This window comes from Rhinolophus sinicus, chromosome 14 (genome assembly GCF_057876585.1).
Source record: "Rhinolophus sinicus isolate RSI-liver-muscle chromosome 14, RSI-T2T, whole genome shotgun sequence".
Classification (NCBI taxonomy): Eukaryota; Metazoa; Chordata; class Mammalia; order Chiroptera; family Rhinolophidae; genus Rhinolophus; species Rhinolophus sinicus.
This window is the reverse complement of record NC_142514.1, coordinates 78401666-78428429: the sequence shown is the minus strand read 5'-3', so window position 1 is coordinate 78428429 and position 26764 is coordinate 78401666.

Genomic DNA, 26764 nt, shown 5'->3' with positions numbered 1-26764 from the left:
AAGAAAAAACTGACGACCACCAACTGCTAGTCAGAACAGTTAGATTACTGCTGAGAATGCAAAGAGGCACCAGAAACTTTGCAAAACAGTTTGGCAGTGTATTACAAAGTTTAATGTATACTTACCACATGACCTTGCAGTCTAACTTCTAGGTATTTATCAAAACAAAATGAATATCAATGTTCACACAAAATGTCAATAGCAGCTCGTAATGATGAGTGGGGGGGGAAAGAAGGAGGAGGACACACTAGAGAGGAGGTTAACTGATTTATTTATTTAGCAATATCTAATCAATTTATTTAGCAATATGTAATAGCAAAAGACATAGGCAATTTAAACGAAGTGCTATGACAGAAAGTAAAGGTGGTTAAGACTGAACTATGTACATTGATAACAATGTCATGTCAAAGGAGTACACATACATACAGGTTTAAGGAATCTCAACATATGTTTACTACTGATCAAAAATCACCTGGCTAAATACACAAATAACAGTGGTAGTTAAGTGTTAAGGAAAGGTGGTCAAGAGTAAACTACATACGTTGATAACAATGTCATGTCAAAGGAGTACACATACATACAGGTTTAAGGAATCACAACATAGGTTTACTATTGATCAAAAATCACTTGTCTAAATACACAAATGACATCAGTAAGGCGTATCCAAAAAGCAGTCATAAGCTTTATCAGATAGTAACTATTACAGTAGATGTCAAAAGCTCACCAAACCATAGGGACAACAACAGTGGAAGAGTCAGGAATTTAACCTTGCCAGGTCTGCAGCTGAGAGCAACTCAGCCGTCTCCCGTGGTTGCATGTTAGTTCCCAAGAATGCTGCTGCTGGTGCCGTTGCTGTTGCTGTTGTTATTGCTAGAAGTTAGGGAGTCTTTCGATGCTGCAAGCTGCAAGCTGCATACAAGTTCCCAAAGCTGCTAGAATGATGACAATTCACCAATACAGGAAGTCTCTACTGTCCATTGAGGCAAGTTCCGATCTCACTCTGAAACAATCCAATCCTGGAAAGCAGTCCTGAAACAGCAAATCTCCTGACTAGCAATCTCTTGAAAACAGCAATGAATGCAATCCAATGCACCTAAGGTCTGTCTTAAATCTCTCTTTAGATGCACCCCGAGCCAAGTTTTGTGTTCCTACCTCACCTCTCAAGGAATCACCCGTTCCGGGAGGGCCCGGCAGTCAATGATGTGAATGTTGCCCATCCAGCTGAAGGGCTAGTTCATCCGTATAAGCAACAAGGCCTGGCGATGTGCTAGTCACGTCATCCTGATACAACTTGGCTGATGCAGGCGAAACAGACTGAAAGCAACATCATCTCATATCTCCCCTACTCAGGAGGACAAGACCAAAGGGGGGATTTACTCAACCCCTAATCACAGCACAGACTTCTTTTATTCCTAAGCTAACCATTACCTGACATGAAGGAAAGAAAAAAGCTAATAGACAAAAGTTAATACCAGCCAATGAAGGCAAACTTTCCTCAAAATCTTCCCTACACAGCTTTATTCACAATTGCCAAAAATTAGAAACAACCCGAGTATCTTTCACTGGTGAATCGATAAACAAACAGTATAGTAGCTCAGCTATGAAAAGGAGCTAACTATTCATATGTGCATTATGCTATGTAGAATAAGCCATTTTTAAAAGACTACATATTGTGTTTTTAAATTTATATGACATTCTGGAAAAATGAAAACTACAGGGAAATAAAACACATCAGTGCTTACAACGAGGTGAAAGTTGGAAAAATGTATGACTACAGACAGATACTCAAGGTAAAATTTTGGTGCGATGAAAATCTTTGTTCAATATTTTGATTGCAAAAGTGGTTACACAACTGTCTGTGTTTTGTTCAAATTGAAATACTTTAATAAGAGTAGATTTTACTGCACGTAATTTGTTCCTCAATTTCTTTTTTAAAGGGCAAGGGAAGAGGGTTTGACTACAAAGGGTACCCGAGAATATTTAGCAGTAATAGAACAATTTTGTATCATGATTATAGTGGTGGTTTCATGAGGTTATAGTTTTTCAAATCTCTTACAACTGTACACAAAAAAAGTGAATTTTTCTGTATGTAAAAAAATAAAAAGTTAAGAAAGAGGCAAAATAAACAAAATATTTTTAGAAAGAGATTAATAATCACGTGTCCTGAACATACATACACACACAACTCTAATATATAAAATATTCACTAGATCTAAAATCATATTCATAAAGTCCCTAACTGAAAAGAATGTTTGTAATATCCACTTCTTTCATTTTTCAGAAAATACCTAAACAAAATTTGACTTGAGTGGCATTACTTACTGATCAACTATTGTTTTTAAGAAAAGGTTACCGATCCTTTTCAAACCAACCTGATATGGTGTGTTTCGTACTTTAGGCTCTCTGAGGAAAGCGGTCGCCCCACCATATCTTGTTTTTACAGGATAAAAACAAGAAATTCCAAGCTGGCTTGTTTGAAGGATCGAAGATCTCCCACTTGACTGTACAGAAACACAGTTGATAAATTATAAGCAATAAACACTCAAAACTAATGTGATTCAATCAACTCCAATTAGTACTCACCTGGGAAAGTCTTCTAAAGAATGCTGGGTTTTTGGAACTGGTGGCAGTATGCCTAGAGAATGAATTACTTTTCGTCTCCATGGACCACAGATGTGGCACTGAAGTGTTCTCCGAAGCAGCTGTATCAGAAACAAAAATATGTAACACATAGTAAAAGCACTAATGACGAGGCCCTAGATGTTCATGAATAGAAAATGAAAATTACAAGTGAGTGAAGAAAAATATTATCCCATGAAAGTTAATTTTACTACCAAAATTATTTACAACCAAATGCCAAGAACACCTTTAGCAGAAGCTCTTGAAGAAACACCACTGGTAGTTGAGATGTTACCACTGTCATGCTGAGAGGCAGAATCTTTCATTTCCTTCACAAGGGAAACTCGAGAACTGCCCATTGGGAACGAGGAAGAAGCTAAGGACGCAGAGTGTAATGCAGGAGATGCCAACGTGGAGAAATTCAGATGGCTCCGATGAAGAGAAGGCCTCGTTACTACATGTGGACAATTTGAAGTAGTAGTTGTGGAGGTATCTTAAAACAAACAAACAAAAATATTACTATTATGAGTATGTAACTTAGGAAAAGCAATAACCCATCATGACAAAATGCAGTTTGTACCTTGAGAAAACATACTACACAGTGCATATAGCTTCAATTCCAGTCACTGAGGCCTCCTATAAGCCCAATTGAGCCAAAAAAAATGTTTCAACTAACTGAAATTAATTTACCTGACCTAGTGTCAAAACATATTTCCATGATCACAGACCAACTTCTAAAAGTTGAGCGTTCCTGATTTTCTTTGAATTGGTCTCAGTATAAAATCCATTACTCAAAGATAAAATTAAAGCTATTTAAGTCATAAAACAAAGTCTATCCCTCTAGAAACAACCACAATTAAATTCGTATAGCCTCCCCGAGAATTTACATTAGTCCCGCTTTTATCCGTGAGACATACATTCCACGACCCCTAGTGGACGCCTGAAACCGCAGGTAGTACCAAAGCGTTTCTTCTTATACATACATACAAACCTATGAAAAAGCTTATTTTATAAATTAGGCACAGAAGAGATGGACAGTGACTAATAAAATAGAACAATTATAGCAATATACTGTCATAAAAGCTATGTGAATGGGGACCCCTCGCTGAACTCTTCCTATAGGCTCAGGGCTTTCTGGCACAACACGCTACCGTCCCTTGAAACACGGTTTCTGTCCATGTCTTCTACCCACAAACTGAATGATTTTCCATCTTAACTGAGCACTTATCCTGCACTGTGGCCGTAACTTTTGCAGTCTGAGGTGCAATAGCACAACTAGCACAAATTTGTTTTTCTTTCTTCACAATTTCATGGGTAGAAATTCCCTCTTCCTGTAGATCAACTTCAGTACATGTTTTTTTTCTTTCCCTATTAAGTCAAGAAATGTTACCTTTTCCCTAAAAACAAAACAAAACACTTTCCAGCTTCTCTTTGGCACATCCAAATTGCCAGCATCACTGCTCTTCGGCTTTGGGGCCATTATTACGTAAAATTAGTGTTACGTGGACACTAGGACTGAGATACCAAGACAGTAGATCTGATAACCAACCTGACACTTAGTGACTAAAGAGCAGGGAGGATCTACAGCCTGGAGACCTTGGACAAAGGTTTGCTTCTACTCCCGGGCAGGACAGAGCAGGATGGCACAATTTTCCACCACGCTACACAGAACAGTGAGTAATTTAAAACTAAAACATTGTTTCTTTTTGGAATTCTCTAATTAATATTTTCACACTACAAATGACTGTGGGTGACTGAAACTGTAGAAGGGAAAATGCCGAAAAGGGGAAGTACTATATATGCATGCAAAAATATACACATTCCCTAATCCAATAATCAGGCTTATGCACCTTGTTCTGTATTGTTTTTCCGTTTACCAATATAATTTTGACTCTATATACAGAGCATTCTTTCCTTTAAATACATATTGTATTTTATCATACCGATTTACTCTACATATTTCATTATTTTCCTAATACTCCATCCAACTTTTATGAAGTTATCCCTACATACTTCTAAGAGTATTCTTATCGACAAATTCATGATTCTTTAAGTTTGTTAGAGTACCATGAGGAGACAATATGAAACAAATATTCTTAAGAAACACAAAAATTCTGATTTGAAGAAGATCCAAGATGGCAGAGTGGATAAACACTGTGCCTGCTTCCTTCCATGAAAATACTAAAATTACAACTAAATTATAAAAGAATCAACTTGGAGAACTATCTGAGGTATAGCTGAATACAAGTTTTATAATTATGGATATAAAGAAAAAGCCACAGTAAGACTGGTAGGAGGGGCGGAAACACTGAACATCCTGGCCTCAAACCTCCAAGTGACAGGCAAGAATCAGGAGGGATATTGGCCAAGGAGATGTCCCCCAAATAAATGAGGTATCCCAGATCCAACCAGGCTATCCAGCCAGGAAGAGGAGCCCCTACAACATCTAGCTCTGAAAAACAGTGGGGATTCTGACCACCGGGTTCGAAAAAGGCTGTGGGAAACCCAGTTATCCTCTGCAGGGGCCCATGCACAGACGCTCTCACTACAAGGCTCTCAAGCTGGGATCTAGTGAACGGACGTTGATTCAGGGGGCATCAAAGGCATATGGGAGGCAAACTGAGGTTTGTGCTTCAGGGCAAGGGCTAGAGAGGACAGTCAACATTTTCCCTGTGTAGAATCTTCTTCCCATGCAGCCAACTGTCAGGCACCATCTTCCTTTCTTCAGCATTCCCCAAACATGGTAAAATTGGAATCCAAGTTGGTCTGGTGGGCTCTACTGGGACCCCACCCACAAAATTCCCCCACTCCGGAGGCACTTTCTCAGAGAACAGACAGCCCCACCCAAACTGAACTCTTTCTTGAAAAGCTATCAGAGTCTGCAGGTGCCAGGTGGTCTACAATTGGCCTCGGTGTGCTCTGAGACTTTTTCTGATTAGCTCCAGGCTCAGTCCTGGCACCGAGTCAGAATCTACATTAACCTGGTGACCACAACTCTGCCCACTCGAGTGACTCCCTGAGATTCTGCATCACCCAACTTGTGTACCACACAAGGCTTATCATTGTCTGAACCTTAAGAAAGTTGGCAAGTAGCAGCAGACCTCAGGGCATTCTGGGTTTTGAAGGAACTACCCCAGGCCCGGTACTGGGAGCAGCTATCCTCAGGTCACAGTGTGGCCTCTCACACATGCCTCCAACTTTAGCACAGGGAGCAAACATCCACAGGTCACTTTGTAGCTCCTATAAGGTAGGCCCTGGCTGATCACAGGCACTGAGTGACTTCAGCCTGCACCAGAGCCCTTCCTAAGAGGCCCCAGACCAACATACATGGAGGTTGGCTTCAGAACACAGCAGAGCAATACCCACTTAGTCCCATAACCAGCACACAAAAAGGGCAGTCCCAACAGGCACCAGAGCCCACCGGGGCTAATCCCTCAGTGGGATTCCCACTCAGGGAGGTAAGCCCCCTGAACAACAGCACATAAGTTGTGGACATGGCGAACCCCACAACAAATCAGCCAGAGGGCAAATTGTACCCACTTAATGCCAACAGCAAGCAAGCCTCAACTATAACAGGAGCGCACACACAATTCACACAAGGGACACTCCTGGAGCACCTAGAGCCGGTTACCAGCGAGACTGTTCCAGGACCCTACAGAGCACCTACTACATAAGGCCACCTGGCCAATATAGGGACGCATAGCAGATCTACCCAATAGAAACCAAAAGAGGTAGCCACAATGAGGAAACATGTCTCAAATGAAAGTACAGGAGAAAACTCCAGAAAAAGAACTAAATGAAGTGGATACAAGCACCTACCAGATACAGAGTTCAAAACAATAGTTATAAAGATGCTCAAGGAACACAGTGAGAACTTCAACAGGATGATCATTTTGAGCTTTATCAGGCATAAGAAAAGGACATAACAACCATAAAAAATAAGCAGTCAGAAGTGAAGAATATAATACCTAAAATGAAGAATACACAAGAGGGACTCAACAGCAGATTAGATGGAACATAGGATTGAATCATTGATTTGGAAGACAAGGTAGCAGAAAACACTCAGGCAGAACAGTAAAAAGAAAACAGAATCCAACAAAGTGAGGCTAGTTTAAGACACCTCGGGGAGAACATCAAGCATAACAACATTTGCATCATAGGGTTACCAGAAGGACAAGAAACAAAGCCAGGGATTGAGAACCTATTTGAAGAAGTAATGACTGAAAAATTTCCTAACCTGGCGATGGAAGTAGACATACATGTCCAGGAAACGTAGAGACCCAAACAAGATGAACCCAAACAGGCCCACACCAAGACACATTATACTTTAAATAAAAAAGTTGAAGATAAACAGAGAATCCTAAGGACAGCAAGAGAAAGACAATCAGTAACTTATAAGGGAGCCCTCAAAATACTGTCAGCTGATTTCTCAACTGAAATGTTGCAGGCCAGAGGGAACTGGCACAAAACATTCAATGTGATGAAAAGAAAAAAAAACTACAACAAAGGATACTCTACCCACCAAGTCTATCATTACAATCTAAGGACAGATAAGGAGCTCCCCAGACAGGAAAAAGCTAAATTCTAATTTTTTTTTTTTTTTCAGTAAATCAGTGTGAGATGATCTAAAATATCATAAAATTTTCACTGTCAGTTGTACCCTTCCATTTTTTTTATTGATGGTGTGTATCACATACATACAACAGAAAAGTTCCTTACAACCTCAGTAATATAATGAATAAAATCCGAGTTGGAATTGACTGTGGTTACCAATGAATTAATTCCGTTATTTCAAGAAAAATATGGCACACCTAAATGGAATTTACAGATGTGAAATGACAAACTCTCCATTCATCTGACACCTACACTAAATTCTTCAAGTTAGTAAACCCTCACAAGCAAGCACATGAGGATGGAAAAGAAGGTGTCAGAACCTGGGGATACACGCTGGTGCATACGAGAAGTCTCTAATCCAGAGAAAGAGAGAGGCTGGGGGCCCATTTGATGCTCAGGGAGGAAAATGACATGGAAGCACTCCTGTTACTGATCTACCACAGAAAGGTTCAGGTGGGTGTTGGTAATGTATTTCAAAAAAATGTCGAAAGGTACTGAGCTATACACCTTAAATGCGTTACTTCAAGCCTATATGACATGGATCTCAATAAAGCTGTAAAAAGTATGTAACGTGAAATGACAGAGTAGCATTTCCAAATTTGCCACATGCATGGGATATACTGAAGCTATTTACTATTTGTAACCCCCCCCCCCCCCACACACACACACACAGATGCTGTAAAGTGGATCCAAAACCGGTCAAGCCCTAACATGCATGGTCACTCAATGACACGATGAATGAAATGCCCCATTGGTGCGCTGCAGAGGACAGAAGCCAACTGCAGTTCCGCCGTACACAAATTCCTGTGCTGTGGGAGGCAGTTCCACAGTGTCCGTGTAAGAGTTGATGTCTACACAGCGCTCCCTTAGCGCCAGGGCCTACTCTGAGGGCTTTGCATGTACTACTGTCTTCAAAAGTATTTATGAGGCTACACTAGAGAAAGGAGACTGTCTTCCCCAAGCCACGTGTCTAACGATTGCTGCTGTGAAAATTCAAACCCAAAGTCTAACATCAGAGCTTGCCCTCTTACCTGATATAGTGTATCTGACTCCCTTAATTATAATCAGAAAGCCGATAAATGAGAAAGTTATTTAATTGGAATCTGATAACTATTCTCCTCCTACTTCTCAGTTAGATTTACCACATCAGACAATATAAAAATATTTAAAATTCAGACATGAAACCCAGCATTCAAAACACAATACCCACGCCCTATTTACCTTCCGTGTTACTGACTGTTGGCTCAGGAGTGATTCTGCCATCACGAAGATTAGCGCTCTCCTCATCAGCACATATCAGATGGTCATCTTCTCTATTTTCCAACCCCTGTGGTTCCTCTCTTCTAACTGCTGAACAGGTGCATACATGCTCATTCCTGCTGAAGTAGTTCTGTAGCCATTGTGGCACAATATTCTTAATAAATTCTGTCAACTTGCTGAAAATACACTGTTGGGGGGAAACACACATAAGGCAGTTTGAGAAATGTATTTTTATATAGGTACTAACTTACAGAAAGCCACACCAAGAAAAACACAACTGTTTCCAACAAAGTTTCCTAAAATTCAATTTCTTGAGTTAATGCTGACATACTGGCATTTCACAGATTGTACAGACATTATGAAATTCCTGCTTTTTTTTTCTTCCATAGCATGTATCCATGAGCCAATACTTACCCCCAAATAGCCATATTATTCTAATCCTTAAAAATCTCCAATAGGCCATCCCATGAGTAACATAAACTTTAAATTTAGTAATGAGATATTCACTAAAATGTTATAATCCCAGAGAAAAGGCATCCATTTTGCTCCCAGCATATTAAAGAAGCAATACAAAGAATACCTTCAATAGCTTCCTCAAGCAATTATTTTATTGCAAAGTCTTTTAAAAGAATAAAAATCTAGACAAAACTAGGAGACTCTTTTTCAAAAAGACAGACAATAGACAATTAATCCAACATAAGAAACTCAAGAAATAATCTCTTGTTTTTTTATGGTAAAATTTCGTTTTATCAAGTGTTGCCTGAAAATCTGAGGAAATAATTTTATTATGGTAACTTTAAAAAAAGGAGAAAAATGTGGTGAAACAACTATCAGTATTAACATTTACTGTAGCTTTGCTACGTGCCAGGCACTATTCTAAGCGGTTTATAAATCTTATTCAATTTACTCCTCACAATAATTTTATGAAGTTGTTATTAACAGGGTCACTTTATAGATGAAGACATAAAATGCATACCATAGGTCACTTATGAGGCAGCGTTAGATTTCTGTGGAGAATAATCAGCACACAAAACTGAACAGTCAAAATGGATATGATAAAGCTCATTCCCTAAAGCTCATGAATTTCGCTTGCAGACTTTCTCTTTTCTTAATTAAAATCTAACCAACGTATCTATCTCAGCCCACAGCAGCTCAGTACAGGAAATTACAGTGAGAAAAAGAGGAGTTACTAGTGGTACAATGAATGACAGCATCAAGAGCTTGACAGTAAAGCGAAATACAGGTGATAAAACTGACCTGGAACCACTGGAAGAAAACAAACATCCCTACATTTCAGTGCACCTCTGTGGGGTAAGCGACCCTAAGTCCTCAAACTAGGACTGGTTAAGTGTTTGGGTCCTTTCTCCCAATATTCCGCATTCAGCAAAACATAGCAAAAAAATTCCACTGAGATTACAGTACTCAATTTGGGGGCCAGAAGTAAAATCAAGTCAACGACACACATATTAAGCACAATCAATGTCTAAGACGCGCTGAATACATTAGCTTTTCAAATTCCATTTCACCTGAGTTCAAGGATTAACGAAAGAAGGCTGAGGTGCGGCAAGGCTCTGCAGTCCTAACTCAAACCACATTTCTTTTCCTATACATATGAAAAAGATATTCTTTTCCTATATATCTTTTCACCAATTGGAAATCTCAGAACAACTAGAGACATCTCTCCAACATGACCAACTCCTTTATCACTACTATACAGTCTTCCTTCTTCTTACACAGAAAACTATTCCTACTAGTTTTCTTGACTTCATAGAAAGCCATTCCTACTTTTCTTGACTAGTAGGAAAACTATTCTTACTAGTTTCCTTGACTTCAGTTCTGTGCAACTCTCTTCTTCACATTACCCTCTATTAAATAGTAGTACTCAAACTATGAAATCTCCTCTCTCAAATAACTTCACTGCTTCTCTAACTATAAATATCAAATAGAAAGTCTTACAAGTAAGTTCACCAAGTTGTTGCAACTACGTTGCTAACTTTTTTTGATATCAGAGGGATTATTCATTGTGACTTTGTACCAAAACTGGATATTCAGTTAACCAAGTTTACTATTTGGAAATGCTGAAAGGTCTGCTTGAAAAAGTTAGACGACCTGAACTTTTCTGCAACAATTCATGGCTCTTGCATCACGACAATGCACCAGCTCACACGGCACTGTCTGTGAGGGAGTTTTTAGCCAGTAAACAAATAACTGTATTGGAACACCCTCCCTACTCACCTGATCTGGCCCCCAATGACTTTTTTCTTTACCCGTAGATAAAGGAAATATTGAAAGGAAGACACTTTGATGACATTCAGGACATCAAGGGTAATACAATGACAGCTCTGATGGCCATTCCAGAAAAAAAGAGTTCCACAATTGATTTGAAGGATGGACTAGCACTTGTGCTGGTGCATAGCTTCCCAAGGGGAGTACTTCAAAGGTGACCATAGTGATACTAAGCAATGAGGTATATAGCACTTTTTCAAGGATTAGTTTGTGAACATAATTGTCCGACCTCACATAATCCATAATCAGCTTTCAGGTTCCTGAGCCCCATTATCCCAGAATACACCGCTGTTTTGATTTTTATCTGCTCTTTCAGCGGCCGTTATGTCCTTGGGGACCGTCACTACCCTTAGTTCTCGTCCATGGTTCTGTGCACATTCTCCTTACCTACTGAACTCCCATGCCACCAGACTCTGCTTCCCAAACTTTTGGAAACTCTTATTTCATATAGTCTGTGTAATCAGTGTTCCCCCTTGCTCCATCCAAGCCCAAGTAAAGAAAACAAGAGGTAAGAATCCAAGACTTCACGTGAGACTTAAAAAATATCTATTATAAAAACACTAGAGTAAAAACCTCGATGCCATTGTAATCTTTCAGTTACTGCCAGTTTTTAAATATATCCCTTCTAACATTATTTATTTTAACAATGCAAATCTACTCTGACTTTAACACTCAGTTATTTCCATGAGGGGAAGAAAAGGAATCAAGTATTCAAATTCTAATGCAGTTATACTGAATCTAGTTTTAAACAATCTGAAACTAACCTACAAATCTAAGCTATTAGTTGTCATATTTTACAACCCCCAGAGAGGCAGTCAGCAGCCAAGCTTTCCCAGTCTACCCCGTCCAAATCCTTCTAGCCACTAAAAGTCCACTTTTCAATTTCCTTCTCAACTTCAAGAGATTGAGCCAAAAAACGTGGGCTTAAGGATTACTCTGGGTGAAAAATTAAAAAACTACAATGGGCCACAGATTTCCACTTCCTTCAACTCTGTCACTAACGCATGAAGGAGAAACATGACCTGGCTTAGTCTCTTACATTTTTTAATAGTTATCCATATCACAGAGGTGGCTAACAGAAAATCAACAGGACGCAAACAATGAGGACAAGAAAAGGAGTCCCTAAAAGACCTGTAAGCTAGCCACAGGAGACCCACTAAAAGGCCAAAGCAGTTTAACCCCCTCAGTTACCTATAAGATATTGCCACTTTTCATCCACAATCTGTTTGAAATTGGATATAAGAGTTTATTTCTTAAATCATACTACAGAAAAGATAAATGAAATCAAGCAAACTGGAATATCTATGGGGTGTGATCACACAAAATGGTGAATGTTTAAATTAAAAAAAAATATTACAGTAAAAGACATATTGCCATTAATCCCCCTCAAAATTCTCCCCCTCGCTTCGAACACACTAATCCCATCGTTTTGCCACTTTCTGAAGCAGTTATGGAAGTCCTCTTTTGTGAGTGTGTTTAGGTGCGCTGTCATGGCTGCCTTGATCTCCTGAATCATTTTGACTTTGGGGAAGAGCCAGAAGTCGCCAGTGAATAAAGTGGATGAGGATACACCCTGACATTTTTATTTGACAAAAATTGCAATATACCAGAAGCTATGTGTGACACACAGTATTGTCATGATGGAGAATGAGTTACAGGACACTTTAAAACACACCTTCTCTCAACCGTAGCTCACACCCTACTGACTGCCATGAACAAGTTGAAAGTTGTCACACACTGTTAGTAAGGTTCGACATGCCACGTTCCATATTGAAGATCCCTGCCTTTCCGTTGGATGGCACTAGGCAGCAACAATTCACCGTATTTTATGATCACAGTAGAAAGGCTCCATGTCACACATCACTTCTGGTATGGCAATTTCTGTCAAATAAAAATATTACGGTGTGTCCTCATCCACCTTATTCACCAGATCAGGCACTATGGGACCTCTGACTCTTCCCCAAAGTCAGAATGACCACGAAAGGTACACGTTTTGAATCGATTCAGGACATCTGGGAGCCAGGACTACTACACAACTAAAGACACTCACAAAAGAGGACTTCCAGAACTGCTTCAGAAAGTGGCAAGAATGATGGGATAAGTGTGTTCGAAGCAAGGGGGAGTATTTTGCAGGGATTAATAGCAACAAGTCTTTTACTCTATTTCCTCCTAAATGATCAGACTGATCAATTGAAACAGTCCTTTCAAGAAAAGGCTCTGAGGGTCATTATGAATAGGATCTTCTCAGAGATCTGGACAGATTACCAAAGATGGAATGGCTACAAACTAGCCAGAAGATATAGGCTCCATCCCAGAGTTCAGGGTAACGGGTGCTTAAAAGGCTGGCTGCTTCAGGAAGCCAGCAAGGAGCGCTTAAAGAGAAAGGGACAAAGATGAGGCCTGGGGTTTCGTCCCTCCCAACTACAAAGGGGAGGGGGAAGACAGAGGAGTCGCTCCCCAGCAGGCACCGGTAAGGTGCGCGTAAGTCCAGAGCTTGGGGGCCGTGATGAGGAAGCACACGCTAGGGATGCGCATAAGTCCATAGCTTCAGGGACAGATGGGTACAGGCCCATCCCAAGGTCTGAGGAGGCAGTGGATGCTCTGTCTCAGAAGGTGTTTCAGAGATGGGGGATGGAGAAGAGACACCCTATTCCCTATCTCCCACTCTGTCTTTTCTTATAGAAGGGTAACCAGTCTCTGTCTTTCGAGAATCCCCACTGCTCTGTATTCTACTACATTGGAACAAGTTTGACCCTGAGGGCTAAAGAAGAGGCTCATCTTCCTCTGCAATAGGATTTGGCCTCAATGTAAATTAGTTCATGGAGAAAGCTGACCTGAAACAGCACTTTAAACTATAATACCACCCTAAATTAGATCTCTTGTGTCGCAGGCTAGAAAAATGGACAGAAGTGCCGTATGTACAGGCCGTTAAGGCCCTCAGAGAAGACTTGGATCTCTGTCACTCCTGTAAGATAGACCCTACAGTTCTAGCCGTATGAACTCATCCACCCAGTGGTTCTGATCTCGGACAGATCCCAGGAGAGGTCCTGTGACCCCCCCCCCTCCCTAAGGGACCAGAGGAGACAGCCCCTCCTAGCTGCCCCTCCTCAAACTCACAAGGGCTTTTGCCTCCATACCCAGGGTTCCCCTATGCCCCAAAGATCTGCCCCCTTGGGCCTAATAGGCAGCTCCGGGGAGTGCAGGACCCCTTCTCCATGCAGGACCTCCTCCAAATAAAGACAGACTTAGGGAGATACTCAAATCAACAGGTTTTGGGTTCCAGAGGCTCGCTCTTACTTTTGACCTCTCCTGGAGAAATGTTCCTGTCATCATGGGACAAACTCTCTCTAAGACAGAGACAATTATAGAGGCTGCCACTCGCTACGCAGATGGTCTCTATATGACTTAACCCTATTTGTCCAATAGGGGCCATGGCTGTACCCAGCACTGACCCCAACTGGGACTATAACTCCCCTGAGGGCACTTGGCAAGGAAATCATCTAACCTTTTGTTTAACTGAGGGCATGAGGCAAAGTAAGATTAAGCCAATTAATTACCAGACGCTAGCTACTATTCACCAGGGGTCCTCTGAGAACCCCACGGCTTTTGTGGAACGACTCAGAGAGTCTCTCACTAAACATAGATCCTGATTCTCCTGATGGGGAGTTAATGCTCCGAAACCCGTTCATTTCTCAGTCTACGCCAGACATCAGCACGATTTGCCAATGGAAATATTGTTGCTTGCTTTTTTGATTGCCAGGAGAAATTAACGTTCCGAGGGAGAGGAATTCTAATTTATATAAAAATACTGTGTGTTTCCAAAGAAGGTACAGGATATGGAACCACATTTTTGGAGGAACTAAAAGAAAGTAGTTTGTCCCGAGAATGGTTATTTCTGAATGAGAAGAGACACACTAATGAGGACTAGGAACATTGTGAAGGAAATCTTGAGAGAATGCTATGTTCAGTTAAGCTAACTATGATTAATTAAGTAATGTAAATATCAAAAGTAAGCTGGTGCAGAATTAGAGATCAATTTTCTCTCTCTGCTAGGTAAGATGAAGTTTGTTAGACTATTGGTCTGCTACTGACATGATGAAAAAGTATTCTGCCTGAAAAGCAAAGATTATATGTGTCATCAGGATAATTTTCCGTTTTATATTGTCTTAATTAGATCCCTCGTTTCTCCACAATAGAAGGACTACATTTTGCTAATCATTAAGTACCCTTCTATATTTTGAGACTGCTTGAGTTCATGTGCCCTCCTCTATGTCAAATGTAGGCCAGTGTAAGGAAGCTTGGCCTGATGTTTGCCCTGACTGACAGGTTATTATAGTAATTCTGACCCATTGGTGCATCTTCATAAGAAGGCTCAGATCCTAGACAAGGTCAGGACATTTGTTTAAATGTATTTACCAACTGAGACAGGGAAAATAAGGTAAGAAAGAAACAATGACATTGGAAATGAGGCAAGAAGGAGGCCAGACTTTGAACTGCAGTTACAGACAGGCCAAGGCTAGCGCCAACTCAGGGACATGCTGGAAACCCCAGAAAAGGAACACTAGGTAAAGGAGCCTGCTTTGGATGTGAAAGCACCATACCACTGGAGTGGTCTCATCCTCCAAAGGCAACTGTGTCCCTTGCACAAACTAAGGGGCACTGGAGGAGGGACTGTCCCCTGTTCCAAAGAAACAGGGACCAACTCCTTCCCCCCAAAAGCTGTGATCGACTGAAAGGCCTGATGTGCCCAGAGGCTCCCAAGAAGAAAGAGGCTGTTTCCACCACAGGAGAGGAACTGCGGGTGGCCTTTGATGTGACAGATAAGCCTGTTAATTTCCTGGTTGATATGGGAGCCATTTATTCTGTCTCAGTCACTCACTCTGGACCTACTTCCTCTGAAACCTGCTCAGTTGTGGAGATGAATAGAGCCCCTAGATTTGGACTCATACTCAGCCGATTCTTTACCATTGGCCTGTGCCTTGGCGGAAATGTACAACGAGAAAACCAGACTTTAAAAAAGACTCTGAGAAAGCTCTCTCAAGAAATCTCTCAACCATGGCTTAACCTTCTACCAATAGATCTGTTACAGGTTCATGTACGCCCACAGGCCTGCCTTTCATCTGATAATGCTCTTACATTCAGGAGCTACAAACCTCCTTCAATATGTCACCTCTCTAGGGCAGTACCAGGAAGCCCTCAGGGCCTGTGGACAAAAGGCTCTGCCCTCGCCTGCATCACAGAACCCACCCCTCACCTGGCAACCAGATACTCATCGGATCTTGGAAAGATGCTGTCCCACATCCCAAATGAGCCCTACTTGGAAGGGCCCCTTCACTGTGTCACTTTGTACCCCTACAGCTGTCAAGGTACCAGGAGTCTCAAGCTGGACACATCACTCTCGGATCAAACCCTGGAAAGGTGAGGAAGGAGAAGACTTGCCAACTGGATCCCAGTCCTCCTGCGAGGTTCTAGAAGACCTCAAGTTACTGTTCAAGAAAGTGCCACTAAGTACTGATGACTAACCCCCTACTGCTATCTACTGGCCGATTTTTCTCTTAATTCCATTTTTTTCTTTCTTTCTTTTGCCACCTGTGTCCTTCTGGTACTCCATTAAATAATTATATACTTAGACTAAATCCTCAACATGATATTTGTCCTCCTAGTTCCATTACGTTCCCAGCCCCTTCGGAGGAATGGGAGACTAACACCCTTGTATACTTTTCCATCACAAATGCAAAGGGAAATGGCCTCTCTGACTACTGGATATGCCACAGGCAGCCTGGATGCACCCTTCCTCTCACCACTTTCAACCTGCCTGTTTTAATACCAGCCTCACCTTTCTTTTGGGGTCCCCAAGGAGTTCCCCAAGAAAACTCCCTTGGTTGTCAGGTTAGAACCCGCAGCTACAAACCTGGGCTGCATTCAGCTCACCCTGCTAGTTAACGGGTCTGATGCAACTAGGGTCAGAGCCCTCAACTGTGCATCCACATCTAGTCAATCACTTCTGCATATACCACGAGGGAGGCTACATCTCATCTGTCCATTCACCCTGTTAGCCCATTACATTTGACATATCTAGAAGGTGCACTCCAAATGCTACCTTCTGCTGTCCAGCTAGTCACAAAGCTCATGACGGCAAGCAAAATACAAGCCCCAGGAATCGGTGCACATCTCGGAAACTTGACTACCTACCTCCAAGAGCAGGAAGGGTACTGATGGGGCCCTGAACTAAAGGAAGGCCTTCTATCTCCCCATTGCAATACAGATCCTCCTTGGGGCCCAGGTTTACACATCGCCCTCCTTGGGGCTACATGGTTTAACTCCTCTTCCCCATATCAGGCTTATACCCCCCGCCCAGGGTATCGATTTCTCTGTGGTCCTCCTCAAAATGAACTACCCAATGAAAAGTTGCCAAATGGAGTCTATCATCACCCCTCCTATAGCCCTGGCCTACCCATGTACCGACAATTCTCAGTCTGAAGGACAATGCACCTTAGGGTTTTGAAGCCCTCGGGGCATATCGATCACTGTTCATAACATCACTTACCCCCAACCCAATTGGGCGATAGGACCTATTCTAGCGAGTGTTGGGGTTGCCGTAGACCTAGCAGCCCCTCGGGGAGGAGCTGCCTATCACGAGGCTACTTTAACCAACCTAACAAAGTTCATAGCTGCCCTGGTTCCAGACACTGGAGAGGCCCTCCAGAACATCCAACACTCCCTCGATTCGCTTGCAAATGCTGTCTTTGACAACCAAATAGCCCTTGATTACTTATTGGCTGAACAAAGGGGATATGTGCAGTTATTATAAGATGTGCTACACTTATATAAATGCCACTAGTCAAGTGGAATAGAGATATTAAGAGGATGTATAATCAGACTGGACAAAGGCCTCACAATTTTGCAAAGGAGCATCCAACGACTGAGTCCATCTGGCAGGCATAAAAGGCAATCTACCTTCCATGACTTCGTTTCTACCCTTATTAGGGCCTTTAGTTTGTATATTACTTCTACTACTCTTTGGCCCATGTCTTTTTAAACTATTTGTCAAATTAGTATCGTCCAGATTACAGTAGTTGCACTCAAAAATGATGGTCCTCCTGAGATTCCAACCTGTTCTTTTGGAAATAGATGTCTCAGATTTACACCAGTCTCCTCTCAACACCATCACTTGCAGCTTTCGCCTCCCATATGCGAAAGTATGGGGACACCATCTACTTCCTCCTGACAGAGAGCAAGAGGATGAGACCCTGACTACAACATTGCCCCTTTCAGCAGGAAGTAGATACAGAAGAGTTGCATCATCACTTTCCTAAAAGACTTCAGGGTCTCAAACTCTTGAGGGAGGAATGATAGGGTAGGTAGATAGAAAAGAACAGGAGCAGGAGGAACTTCGCCCCGGTTAGAAAGCCCTTTGCTGCAGCTCCTACTTGGGTCAAGACCCCTTGCAGCTGCCCAGCGGAATTCCAGGCTTACACATACCCTGATGGGATGTGTTTGCCCCTAAATCAAAGAAATGCAGTAGAAGAGAGGAAGACATCCTGTTACCAGAGTACATATCCTGTTTGTCGGGACCACCAATACCTTACTAGCCCAGGATTACAGGTTTTCACATACCCCAAGGGGATGTGTTTCACATGCCCCTAAATCAATGGGGTGTGCTTACACATGCCACTAAATCATAGAAAAGCATTGCTAAATGCCAGAGAAGGGAAGAAAGAGAGATAAGAGAAGGGAGAGGGTGAGGCCATCCTACCCATAGAAATAAAAGCCTTCACACAATGTAAAGTGAGGCTGCTTCCCTCTCCGGTCAGCCTGCTCCGTATCTTGGACTATACTCTTTTACTAATAAAGTTCTGCTGTTAATAATACTGCACAAACTTTCTCTTGATTGAAGTCTTTTCCGTCAAAAAGACAAGAGCCGAGATTCAAGGTCATTTTCCAGTAACAATTTTACTGTTAAACATTTCCCCCAAATCTTTACTTTCAAAACGCTGTTCTTTTTTGTAATGATACAATTTAATATCGGCAAACACGTTAGTGTTCAATATTGATCATCCAGAATAAAGCAATCTAGGAAGTCTACCTTTAAGAGTATACAATTTCTCACACCCTTTTGCTATACTTTTGTTTTTTAACAAGGTTAAGCGACACACGTACTTCCCACCTTATTATCACTGAAAAGTTTTGTAAGAGATTTTTTATTAAAATAAGTTAACATTTTCCTACTCATCCACCTGGGGAGCCAGGGCCCCTCACCGCCAGTCCCCTCCCGCCTAGTTCCCCACCCGCTGCACCACAGGGAGTCGCTGTCTAGTACCTGGCGCCTCTGCCCGCCCAGCTCGTAAGGTTGAAATGACCGCAGGTGGCAACGCCTCGTCGGGATCTTGCCGCCGCCAGCGCCCCCTCCTGTTCCTCCGGCCCCCGAGGCCATGGCGGAGCCTCGGCTCCTTCCCGCTACGGGGCGGGGAAAGCAGAGGCGGCCTCTTTAAAGACCCTCATCCCCCGCCCACCCCAACCCAAAAGTCCGTCTGCGCTGCCCACACGGGGGCACAGACCCACAGGTACCGCGAAGTTGCGAGCACCGAGGTGACAAAACGCGTGCTGGCAGCAGAGAAGGAGGTGGGCGCTACAGGGGCCGAGGAGCGGGCTCCGCTCCCGCAGCCCCTCGCGCACCACCTCCCCTGCGTGTCGCACGGTATCTACGATAAGCTCCGCAGAGCACAGCGAGAGCGGATGCACACACTCGCTGCCTAACTCGACCGCCGGTCACGGGGATTCTCCCGTCGCCCTAGTCGAGCTGCCGCAGTTAAAGCCGCCGCCGCTACCGCCTAACCCTCCACTATGCGCACAACGCCCACCCGGGCGACGTCACCATCCACGCAGTCACCGCCTTTGTTCGCGTCTATTGCCGCTGCTAAGGACGCTGCCGTGGTCGCCAGGCAGAACGCTGTCACTTCTTTTTAAGTCATATAACATCTTGACCTTTCCTAACCCTAAACATTTTTATAAAGTTATTCTTCCCATAAAGTGATGCCCTAGAAAGAAAAGGCTATGTTATTGCTAGGAGAAAAAGTGTGTCCACATACCTGTAAACAGATGTAACAATACTGATAATAATGTACTTTGGAAATTAACTCTTAAACACAGTCCTATACTGAACTATCCTGTAAAAGATGCCCCAAACCACTTTACTCTCCCATAGTCACAATGACAAATGAAAATATGAATGACCAAATACTATTGATCTCACACTAGTAAAGTCAATGATAATTTGTTCATGTTGTCTTCAACTGTATTAGTAGCTGTCATAGTTAATTTAGATATTACACTGCTGCTATCCACGCCAACTCCCATTCTGTAAAATTCAAATAAGTTTTGGGCTCATTTCCCCTCTCGACTTTTCCCTGGCAGTCTATATAAGACACTCCTCTGTCCAGGAAAGGTTACACCTAATTCTTGATCACTTCAGAAAGGCTACTGTGATTTTTCTGAAAACACTTAAATACCATGTTTAGATACATCTTTCATATTAAGCTACCTTTAGCTACTATTTCATGGGTTGCAGTGCCGGCTCTGCTACTTGCTCTAAATACTCATTTAAGCATCGTTTCATGTATCACACACCTTGTTCTACATATCACAGATGCCGCCCCCCAGTATTGGTCAGTCTGGAACTTCTGACACTCACCACAGCCCTGCCGCTTTCTGCAGATGTCCAGTCCTCCCTTCCAGAGGCTTGCTGCTCTGTGACATGTCACCAGACACAACACGGAGGGGATGGACCGATGGAAGCACAAGTGGAACCCTGGCTCTGCCACTCTCTCCCAGTCACTAAGCTCTCTACTCCAGTTTTCCATTCACAGACACTTAATAACAATAGTATCTATGGCGTCTGTTGCAGAAAGGATGAAATGAGATAATAAATATCAAATGTTGGGAACAGTGCATATTACACAGTAAATCCTCAATGAATGTTGGCAGTTACTATTATTAAGCTGCAGGAACATGGGTTATACAGGTGTGGAAAATCAGAAGGCAAGCTAATGGCAAGTTAGTAAAGACAAACAACTGATGTTTTAAAATCCGAATTAGACGGTCTGTATTCTAACACACACACACACACACACACACACACACACACACACACACACGGTTTGTACCAAGTAAATACAATACAGTACACAGTGGACATAAATTACAGGTTTTCTGTTTTTAAACAGACAATGGTAACCTACTACAGTCAACTCACTACACACAAAATCATGAACAGCAGCTTCACATTAAAATCTCCTTATCCTACTCATTTACTGATGCTAACCATTAAGGAAAAAAGGTCCAGCAGGCTACATGCATGCTCTCACTCTCACAACACATTTATTGCTGTACATCCAGACCCACTGCACAGGCATCTCTGGATTAGGTACATAAAGTTCCTCTGTAGAAATTTCTGCACATGTGATCCCACAATGTCTCCATTACTGGGAGAACTTTACAAATGAAGAGACGGGCAGGAGGATCATCTGTATTCAATCAACTCCTGCAAATACAGTGAAGTGGGCACCTGTGAACAACTCTCTCCATCTCTTCAGCATTTTCCGGAATTCAGTCAGCTAGCAACAGTAAAACCACACCACTGTGAAACCTATCAATGCCAAACAAACCCACAAAGAGACAAAACTCCACACCCCCTCCACACCCTAAGCCAAGTCTTGGTATGTCTTGTGTTTTTACAGTAATACTGCTCTCCCCACTCTACCTGCCTCTTGGATTGAACCAAGGTGCCAGAAACACTAGAGGCAGAGCCCCAATCACTGTCAAGGGTTATAATACAATGTCAAGCCAGCAGGTGGCGGGCCAGGTGGAAAAAATCAAAGAACATAGTTGGGAGATTTTTCAGTGTGCTTAGGAAACAGGACAGAATGGCAGCACTGGCCTGGTGGCCAACGGGAGTGTGAAACCAAACTTGCAGTCAAAGTATATATACACATAAAACACGAGTGGACAGCAAAATCGTTCAGTCCTATGTAGGATCTCTGGTTACACAGAGCAGCATTCTATAACCTCTTCTGCAAAGAAGGATTTGCAACCTCATTCTCAGGCAATAAAAGCATTTGTGTTTGCTCCTGCAACATGCACATGAGATCGCCCAAGTTGCTCTGCAATAAAGTCTATTACCTTATGTTTCTCTACAAATCACTTTTCTCTACATTTTAGTGTGTAGTCTTACCTGTCTCCTAAGAGACATGTTATACACACATTTCATATACATAATATTCTTTTTTTCCCTTTTTTTAATTAAAGTTTATTGGGGTCACAATTGTTAGTAAACTTACATAGATTTCAGGTGTACAATTCTGTATTACATCATCTATTAAACACATTGTGAGTTCACCTCCCAGAGTCACTTCTCCTTGCATCACCATATATTTGATCCCCCTTACCCTCGTCTCCCACCCCCCACCCGCCTTACACTCTGGTAACCACTAAACTACTGTCTGTGTCTATGAGTTTTTGTTTCTCATTTGTTTGTCTTGTTCCTGTGTTGTTTTCAGTTTTCTTTTGTTTTGTTTTTATTTTTTAAATTTATTGGGGTGACAATTGCTAGTAAAATTACATAGATTTCAGGTGTACAATTGTGTATTACATCATCTATAAATCCCATTGTGTGTTCACCACCTAGAGTCAGTTCTCCTTCCATCACCATAAATTTGATCCCCCTTACCCTCATCTCCCACTCCCCACCCCCCTTACCCTCTGGTAACCACTAAACTATTGTCCGTGTCTATGAGTTTTTGTTTCTCATTTGTTTGTCTTGTTCTTTTGTTGTTTTGGTTTATATACCACATATCAGTGAAATCACATGGTTCTCTGCTTTTTCTGTCTGACTTATTTCGCTCAGCATTACTCTCTCAAGATGCATCCATGTTGTCACAAATGTTCCTATATCACCTTTTCTTACCGCCGAGTAGTATTCCATTGTGTATATATACCACAACTTCTTTATCCATTCATCTATCGAAGGACATTTTGGTTGTTTCATGTCTTGGCCACCGTAAACAAAGCTGCAATGAACATTGGAGCACATGTGTCTTTATGTATAAAAGTTTTCAGATTTTTTGGGTAGATACCCAGGAGAGGGATTGCTGGGTCATATGGCAATTCTATTCGTAATTTTTTGAGGAACCTCCACACTGCCTTTCATAATGGCTGCACCAATGTGCATTCCCACCAACAGTGTATGAGGGTTCCTTTTTCTCCACAGCCTCTCCAACACTTGTTATATTTGTCTTGTTGATGATACCCATTCTGACTGGGGTGAGGTGATATCTCATTGTGGTTTTGATTTGCATTTCTCTGATGATTAGTGATGTTGAGCATTTTTTCATATGTCTATTTGCCATTTGTATGTCCTCTTTGGAGAAATGTCTCTTCAAGTCCTCTGCCCATTTTTCAATTGGGTTGTTTGTTTTTTTGTTGTTGAGTTGCATGTGTTCCTTGTATATTCTGGATATTAGCCCCTTGTCGGAAGCACTATTTGCAAAAATCTTCTCCCATTCAGTTGGTGGCCTCTTTATTTTGTCGATGGTTTCTTTTGCTGTGTAGAAGCTTTTAAGTTTCATATAGTCCCATTCGTTTATTTTAGCTTTTACTTCCATTGCCTTTGGAGTCAAATTCGTAAGATACTATTTGAACCCAAGGTCCATAAATTTAGTACCTATGTTTTCTTCTATGCAGTTTATTGTGTCAGGTCTTATGCTTAAGTCTTTGATCAATTTTGAATTAACTTTGGTACATGGTGACAAATAGCAGTCCAGTTTCATTCTTTTGCACGTGGCTATCCAATTCTCCCAGCACCATTTATTGAAGAGGCTGTCTTTGTTCCATTGTATGTTTTTAGCTCCTTTGTCAAAAATTATGTGTCCATATTTATGTGGTTTTATTTCTGGGTTGTCAATTCTATTCCATTGGTCTATGTGTCTGTTTTTCTGCCAATACCATGCTGTTTTGATTATTGTAGCCCTGCAGTACAAGCCAAAGTCAGGAAGTGTGATACCTCCATTATTGTTCTTTTTTCTTAAGATTGCTTTGGCTATTCGGGGTCTTTTGTGGTTCCAAACAAATCTGATGATTTTTTGTTCTATTTCTTTAAAATATGCCATTGGGATTTTGATGGGGATTGCATTGAATCTGTATATTGCTTTGGGTAATATGGCCATTTTAACTATGTTGATTCTTCCAATCCATGAGCACGGAATGTCTTTCCATTTCTTTGTGTCTTCTTCAATTTCTTTCAAAAATGTCTTCTAGTTTTCAGCATATAGGTCTTTCACATCCTTGGTTAAGTTTATTCTTTATGCTGCAATTGCAAAAGGAATTGTTTTTTGTATTTCTTTTTCTGAGATTTCATTGTTAGTATATAGGAAAGCAATGGACTTTTGTACGTTGATTTTGTAGCCAGCAACTTTACTGTATTCGTTGATTGTTTCTAATAGCTTTTTGGTGGAGTCTTTAGGGTTTTCTATATATAGCATCATGTCATCTGCAAAGAGTGATAATTTAACTTCTTCATTCCCAATTTGGATGCCTTTTACTTCTTTCTCTTGCCTGATTGCTCTGGCAAGGACTTCCAACACTATGTTGAAAAGCAGAGGCGATAGGGGACAGCCCTGTCGTGTTCCCGAACGTAGAGCAAAGGATGTCAGTTTTTCACCATTAATTATGAGATTAGCAGAGGGCTTGTCATATATGGCCTTTATTATGTTAAGGTATTTTCCTTCTATACCCATTTTATTAAGTGTTTTAATCATAAATGGATGTTGTATCTTGTCAAATGATTTTTCTGCATCAATTGATATAATCATATGATTTTTGTCCTTTATTTTGTTTATGTGATGTATCACATTGATGGATTTGCATATGTTGAACCATCCTTGGGCCCCGGGGGTGAACCCCTCTTGGTCGTGATGAATAATCTTTTTAATGCATTGTTGTATTCGATTTGCTAGAATTTTATTTCGGATTTTTGCATCTGTATTCATCAGAGATATTGGTCTGTAGTTTTCTTTTTTTGTGCTGTCCTTACCAGGTTTGGGTATCAGGGTAATGTTGGCCTCATAAAATGAGTTAGGGAGTACTGTCTCTTCTTCAATTTTTTGGAAGAGTTTCAGCAGGATTGGTATTAGATCCTCTTTGAAGGGTTTGGTAGAATTCACTAGTGAAGCCATCTGGTTCCGGACTTTTGCTTTTGGGAAGGTTTTGGATGACTGATTCAATTTCATTACTGGTGATCGGTCTGTTTAGACTTTCCAGTTCTTCACGGTTCAGCCTTGGAAGGCTATATGTTTCTAAGAACTTGTCCATTTCTTCTAGGTTATTGAATTTGGTGGCATATCGTCCTTCATAGTATTCTTGGATGATCCTTTGTATTTCTGTAGTGTCCGTGATAACTTCCCCTTTTTCATTTCGGATTTTGTTAATCAGTGTCTTCTCTCTTTTTATCTTAGTGAGTCTAGCCAAGGGTTTGTCAATTTTCTTAAGCTTTTCAAAGAACCAGCTCTTTGTCACATTAATTTTTTCTATTGTCTTTTTGTTCTCTATTTCATTTTGTTCTGCTCTGATTTTTGTTATTTCCTTTCTTCTGCTGACCTTGGGTTTCACTTGTTCTTCTTTTTCTAGTTCTTTAAGGTGTAACATGAGGCTATTTATTTGGGAGTATTCTTGTTTCTTGAGGTAGGCCTGTAATGAGGTAAATTTCCCTCTTAAAACTGCTTTTGCTGTATCCCAAAAATTTTGTTAGGATGTATTTTCATTCTTATTTGTTTCTATGTATCTTTTGATCTCTCCTCTAACTTCTTCTTTGACCCAGTCATTCTTTAAAAGTATGTTGTTTAATCTCCATGTATTTGTGTTTTTTCCTGCTTTCTTTTTGCCGTTGATATCCAATTTCAAAGCCTTGTGACCAGAGAATATGCTTGGTATGATTTGAATCTTCTTAAATTTGCTGAGGCTGATTTTATGACCCAATATATGGTCTATCCTTGAGAATGTTCCATGTACACTAGAAAACAATGTATAGTCTGATGTTTTAGGATGAAATGCTCTATAAATGTCAATTATGTCCATTTCATCTAATGTGTCATTTAGGGCTGCTATTTCGTTATTTATTTTCTGTTTGGATGATCTATACATAGCTGTCAATAATGTATTTAAGTCCCCAAGCATAATTATGTTTTGGTCAATTTCTCCCTTTAGTTCTGTTAGTAGTTGCTTGGTATATTTCGGTGCTCCCTGATTGGGGGCATTAATATTGTTGACTGTTATGTTCTTGTTGTATAGTCCCCTTCACCATTATGAAATGTCCATCTTTGTCTCTTGTTATCTTTTTCACCTTGAAGTCTGTTTCATCTGATATCATTATGGCTACACCTGCTTTTCTCTGGGTACCACTTGCTTGAAATGTCAATTTCCACCCTTTCACTTTGAGTCTCTGCTTGTCCTTTTAGCTGAGATGTGTCTCTTGGAGACAACATATGGTTGGGTTTAATTTTTTGATCCAATCTGCTACTCTGTGCCTTTTTATTGGTGAGTTCAGTCCATTTACATTTAGGGTGATTATTGATATGTGAGTATATCCTGTCATTCTATCTTTAGTTTTCTGGTCAGTCTATGTCTCCATTATTTCTTTGCCTTTTTGTTGTTGTCTATTTTTTCTATGTGGTGGTATTCTATGATGGCTCCCTCTGTTTCTTCTTTTACTACAGTATATATTTCAGTTCTGGATTTTTTTTGAGTGCTTACCCTTAAGTTTATGTAAAAGAAAGTTTGATATTTAGAGTATTCCATTTTCTTCAGCACGCTTACATTCTCCATTCCCGTATTCCGGTTCAGGCCTTTACTCTCTCCTTTTTTATGTTTTGGTTGCCACAAATTGTCCCTGTTGATGGTGGTCAAATAGCGTCTTTTAGTATTTCTTGTAGTGCAG